The following is a 6,467-nucleotide window of genomic DNA, read 5'->3' on the forward strand; positions in this document are numbered from 1 at the left end:
AGTGACATGTAAAGGTGATCAAGTACTCAAGGATGAATGGAGAATTTGATTGCTGACTGTATGAGAGCTGTTGGGGTGAAAGGAAGATGAGGTTGGAGGAGTGAGTTAACAGGTTAATGTGTGGGTGTAAAACAATGGGGTAATAAAAAAAAGAGAAAGAAAAATCATGAAAACAAAGAAAATAAAAAGTGGGGAAGTGTGAGTGGGAAATTGTCTCCAACTGGGGGAAGCAGTGATGCTACAGGTCACCTTCTTCCCCTGCTGGACACAAAAGACAACATAATTTGGAGTGTGGTGGATGAAAATAATTAACAACAACATCAAGAAGATTTTTGTGTTTGCGGTTAAGACAAAATAAAATTTTCATTTTTGGGGTTTAAAGTCAGTAGAGGTCAAAACAAAATAAGTAGAGATGTGTTGCTTTCGGAGTGATGAAAACATATGCAGTCACAGTGAATAATGAAAGTCTCTCAGTCTGTCGTTTACAGGTGGTGAACGGACCTGGATCAATTCTCCATGGGCAGCAGTCGGAAGGAAATTATAGGTTAAAATCCTTAGAAAAAAATAGAAACACCCAGCCAGAATTTTTTGGCTGAATTGTTTTGCAGCTTCTCGTCCTCGTCCTGAACAAGTAAGCTCCAAGGAAGCTAATCTCTCCCTGAAGACACCGAGTGCAGTTCCAGAAGCACGAGCATGAACATCAACAGTGGACAGCAGTCCAAGAGACAATACCAGAGTTCGGAGCAGAGAGGTCCAGCAGCACTGTGGGCAAACGGCATCAGAAAGAGAAGAACCACCATCTAGATTGGATGGATGGAGATGCGTTTCCAGCAAGCTGCAACCTCACTGTGTGTGAAGGACTTTTGAGAAGACTGTCTGAGCTTGACATTTGCCATGTTTGGAGCGAGATGGCAATGAAAGAGACAGTGGGACAAAGAGATACACGGGACAAAGCTGAAGAGAACTGACTGCCATTGGACTGACAAGTGGGAGAGAAGAAAAGGAGCAGAAGAGGGCTGAGGCGGCTGTTTTAGTGTGGGGAATCAAATTAGGTTAAGGAATCCGGGGAGACAAACGACTGCCTGGAAGTGCAGGATTGACACAGTGTCCAGACCACCACAAAAGGGGGAGGAAGACAAGCACTGAGGTGTGCAAGTGTACTGTTAAAAAATGGGAAGGTGACACCACACATGCACATAATATGCACCAGAGATAACAAAAATCATACACAAAGTGTTACACATTAAAAGAGGGCATTTGTAGAAGGGGTTAACAACACTCAGTGTGGTTGCCTATGGTAACCTGCAAGCATTTGGGGTTTAGCTGTGCCTGACTATGACAGAGTTTTTCATTTAGATGTTTCTGAAACAAAATTTGGAGTGAACGGAGTTTTGTTTCAGAAAAAAGGGGGAAGGTACATAAAAGGATATGTATTAACCCGACTAACACACACACACGTAATGAAAATCAAACACAATTTTAAGTAGGCAATACTGTTACCATCATCCTGTCTGGTTTATTGAGTGGGTTGAGAACTGATACATAGTCGACTGAATTAGTATTATTTTGGAGAACATGATAGCAGGGGTGAACAGAATCCTGCAGCCAGAGTTTAAATGAGTGAAACTAGCAGATTTTTGTTTTGTTTTGTTTTGTTTTGTTTTTTGTTTTGTTTTTGTTTCTGAAGTATGGGTGTTTTCTCACCTATAAGAGAGAGAATATTTTGTGACAAGTCCTAAGACCGGGCTTCTGTATTTTTTCTTTTTCTTTTGTTTTTCAGTTTTATTTGTCATTTTTTATTTTATTTTATTTTTTTTGAACAGTGCACTGATTTTTGTTTGTGAATTTCTTTTCTTTAAGCAGATCTGCACGTTGGGAATTAAAAGCGCTACACGTCGTTGAGAAAATTGTTGCAAGTGAGTTTCTCCACATTAAAATGGGCTCAGGAGAAAGCCACTTATTTGGGACAATTAGAAAGTGAGAGACTCAGCCTAAAAAGGATTCAGCGAGGTAATCCGATCTAAAGTTCTTCTTTTTCTTTTGAAATTACGTCATTTTGCTGAGAGTGGAAACTAAATGCGACGACAGGTTCCACTATCAGCAAAGAAAGAAAGAATGAATGAATGAATGAATGAATGGAAATAAAAACAAACTGACTGATTGGTAAAAGCTGACAAGACTTTACTGATGTAACACGACTGTGCGAAGTTAACCCCACCTGACAAAGGTGCAGATGAATTTATGTGTTTCCTTTTACAGGAGCAGAAAGATGACAGCAACATCCGAGGTTGCGTGATGGTTTAACGTTTTAAATGCTATTTTCTGTGTTTGTGAATCTATCAGGGGTGTGTTATTCATGGGCTTGTGTTGCTCACAGAAGTTACTGTGAGAAAGTGTGTACACACCTGCGCAGCGCTAACATTTGCATTCTCTTTTCTACAGCATTACAGTTCTTCATGTGATTTGATGATGTGATTTCTAACAGAACAATTGGTGGATGTTTGTTTCTCTACTGCAGGTTATGAGTTGGTGATGCTGTTACACTGTGTTGTTGGGAAAATGTTGAAGGTTACTTTAACGATGTGAATAACATGTGAGAAATTTTCTGTGTTGAAAACTAGTGTCACTTCTTTCCACAGCTATGGATGGCTAACTTTATGGTGTTTTTATGGCACCTCTGGAATGTGGATGGCCGACGCCTGCCCAGCACACGATCCATGTGTGTTATTAATGTTTGCTTTCTTTAAGAGTTCATGTGGAGGATTCAGCAGAAGCGGACAAGTGACATGAGAAAAACAAATAAGGGATGCAGTGTTTATGGAATAGTTGAAGATGGGCTATTGAGCTCATAGTGATAAAATGGGTGGAGTGACATTGTTTAAGGAAAGTTACAGATTAAATTGTGGAATAAATTGGGATGATTCATGATTTGGGACAAATTATGGTAATAATAGTGATTTAATGATTGGAGAAAACCTGCACATGATACTTGTCTGTTATGCTGAGTACTTTATCACTCTCATGATCTATAGTTGGTTGCAAATGTGAAGTTGGATTTAACAGATTTGTCTTCCAGGTTACAGGCTCCAGGTGGAGCTGGGAGTTAAACAAGCTTAACATGTGACTGCTGATTAATGTTTTTACACAGGGTTACAGGTTGGAGTATGGCTGCTCCAAGTGGGAAACCCTGGAGATTGTTTTAGGGAGACTGTGCAATATTCTTGTGCATGTCTCATTGGGGAGTTGACACGTGGCGAAAGCCGTGTGGCAAGAGGAGTGTCATTGTTGAATTTGTAGATGTCGTGAGGTGCCATGACGAGAAGGAGTGGCTGAGAGGATCGTCCACAAGATGGGAGCTGAGGCCAGGAGAGAGGCTTCAGGAGGATCAGAGATCATCTTCAGCACAGCGGACATCACACAGAGAGCTGTGCTACTGAGCTTCCAGGAGATCAAGAGGAGACTTCCCACAGCAAGATCTTAAATAAGATGAAAGAGTTTCGACGTTGACGTTAAGGAAGACAACTAAGGTGTACGACGTGCTCTGCCTTAAATCTTCAGCAGTGTTGGAACATGAGAACCTGAGGGATGGAGAGAGCGTGCCAAGCTCTAAAAGTGACAGCGCAGAGGAAGTCCAGCGATGGAATTGTGATTCTGTGTGAGGCACAAATACTAGGAGACTGGGAAACAGTTGACACCACTTTTCCCAAGGATGAAGATCACCTAAAGTGTGTCACTCTGCCATGCAGATTTGATGCTCTGCAGAGAAGCCTTCTGCGAGGGAGAGATGTAAACAGACGAGCCTTTTATCTACATTTAAATCATGTCAACTTTTTTAGGCTGGTTGAGGGGGAATTGGAGAGACACGGTGGTGTTAGGTGTGACTGTTGTTATTGTAACTGTGATTTTTCTTACAAGTGAATTGCCCAGAGACAGACCTGAATCCATTCCAGCGACTCCACCATCACAGGCCACGGTGAAGCGAACCAAACGTAGTGAAACAGGTAAATCAGATGAGTGTTTTGATTATTATGGTGGTATAGAGTTGGACTACGTTAAAGGGTCCACAATCTCGTATACATTTGATCTTTGTGCTGTCATTAAATGCAAGGGCTTGCTGAACAGTTGAGTCCAACGTCTTTAATGGCAGTACTAAAAACGGATGGCATTAGATATGTTGTTGGGAGAAAAAGGGGGCGTTTGCGCGATGTTTGGGGATATGTATTGTACTTTCATTCCAAATAACACAGTTCCCGATGGCTCTGTGACCCGAGTTCTGGAAGGCCTAAAGACGTCCACCGCAATGTATGGGCATTCGGGATTAGATGGCCTGCTGGAAGCGTGGATGACCTCTGTCTTTGGGCAATGGAAAGGTTTCATTATGTCAATTATGGTTTCTTTGTTTGTTTTATTGCAGTATTAGTGACATGTGGGTGTTGTTGTGTGCCTTGTATCAGAGCTTTGATTGTAAGACTCATCAATCGTGCTGTGGGAGAATCTGATACAAAGGCCGACACCATGATGGCACTTTTGGGAAATGGGGAGTCACAGTATGAAAACATTATGGTGAGGGATTTAGTTTAGTTTTATCTGCCATAGAGCAGATAAAAAAGGGGGACTTGTAGAATATTTAGCTGATTTAGAGTTTAGAAATGTGTTATCATAGAATGTAGAACTGTTGTAGAGACACTGACACTGCCCTCAATATAATAAAGGCTGATTGTGTCGTGAACTTAGATTGTAGGAGACCCCTCCCCCACTTGAGCTGTGAAAGTAAAACAGAGAAGAGTTCATGCTGAGTGGAAATTCCCCAGAGGATGTATGGGTGGGGGTCTCAACATTGTAACTGGATACCTGTGGTTTGGAAGGGAGAGGGGTTTTATGACCTCTAGGGAGTTACCTACACCCACAGTATTTTAACTGTCACGCACACACATCCACACTCACACGAGCACTCGCATAGACACAGACAGAGTTTGCAGCACACCGTGGGGGTTTTATGATGGGGTCACTTCTATAAAGCTGGCTGTAACTAACAAAGGGGTGAAGATTTTTGCAGAGGGACACCGGCCTCGTCTTCCCTTCTAGAAGTGCATGCTTAAATGAAGATGAGTAAATGAAGATGAGTAAAGATGAATAAAAGTTTTGTGAAAATGACTACTGAGTCCGGTGCCATCTCTGGATGCTCGAGGAATAAAAAGAACCGGGGTAAAACTGATTTCTCAACACACCTCATGTTACCATCAGTGACACTGACCCTGGCCAGATGCAAAACTAGTGAAAAACAGCCATAAAAATGAAGAGGGAAAATGTCAGTGTCCCCCACCTGTAAAAACATTCTTGTTTTAATTGTCTCATTGTTGCCCCTCTAGTGCACAGTAGATACATACATAATTTATTTTCTTTTGATAAATCTATATTTTCAATGGCTCCCAGAGGATGAGGCTTAATCTTTCATGAACCCTATTTCCTTCAGTAACATAGTAGGCCAGTCATCCTATCCCAGACCCCACTGGATAGTTTACCTTGATATTTGTAAAGTCATTTCAAGGGGTCTTTGGAACTCCCAGGTAATATTTTCATTTACTGGAAAATGATATTTCCCCAGCAGATGATTCTTAGTAACCTTTCATGTTTTAACACTATCAGGTGAAAAACTACCTCCACCCAAAGCTTTAGCCTGTAATGACATATGTCAACAGTTTCCCCCTCAAGAATGTTACACATTGATGCTCTAGGGAGTATCGTATTATACAATTGGATGGTCCCTAGAGGATAAACACATTTCTGTTTTAGACACCTCACGTTCATTCCTGCAGCCTTCAGGGCAACAAAATGCCACTTTATAAAAATGTCACTCAACACAGACAAAATTCTGGCATTTGCTGAAAAATAGTCATCGTGACTTCTGAGGGTCAAAAGCAAACACATTACAGCTGGAAGGAATCAGAAGCTGTATGACACTGTCAACCAGCTAGAGTCAATTCAAGGCATCTTGTTAGAAAACCTGCTGCAGACTCAGAATTTAATCTGTATTCTATATTTTTATTTTAAAAAGCAACAACTTTTTTTTTACAATCATTTTCTTTACAAACTGCTGTGGTTATTTTTGGATTTTTGAGAAGTGTAACCATTTATTTAGGCTTTACCCTCCCTCAATAGATTCAGATGTTGTTAATAGAATCACATACTCTAATGCACTCTGTGTCCCCATTAGAAACAAATCTATTCCTCCATCCATCCATTCATTTTCTTCTGCTTATCTAATTCGGGGCTAGTGCCTACTCCAGCAAGATACACCCTGGAGAGGTCCCTAATCTATGACAGGGCTAACACAGAGAGACAGACAACAATTCACACTCACAATTATGGGCAATTTAGAGTCACCAGTTAAGCTAACCCCACTGACTGCAAGTCTCTGGGCTATGGAAAAAAGCCAGAGCACCCAGAGAGAACATGCAAACTCAAAC

The sequence above is a fragment of the Maylandia zebra genome, linkage group LG18 (assembly GCF_041146795.1).
Source record: "Maylandia zebra isolate NMK-2024a linkage group LG18, Mzebra_GT3a, whole genome shotgun sequence".
NCBI classification, from domain to species: Eukaryota; Metazoa; Chordata; class Actinopteri; order Cichliformes; family Cichlidae; genus Maylandia; species Maylandia zebra.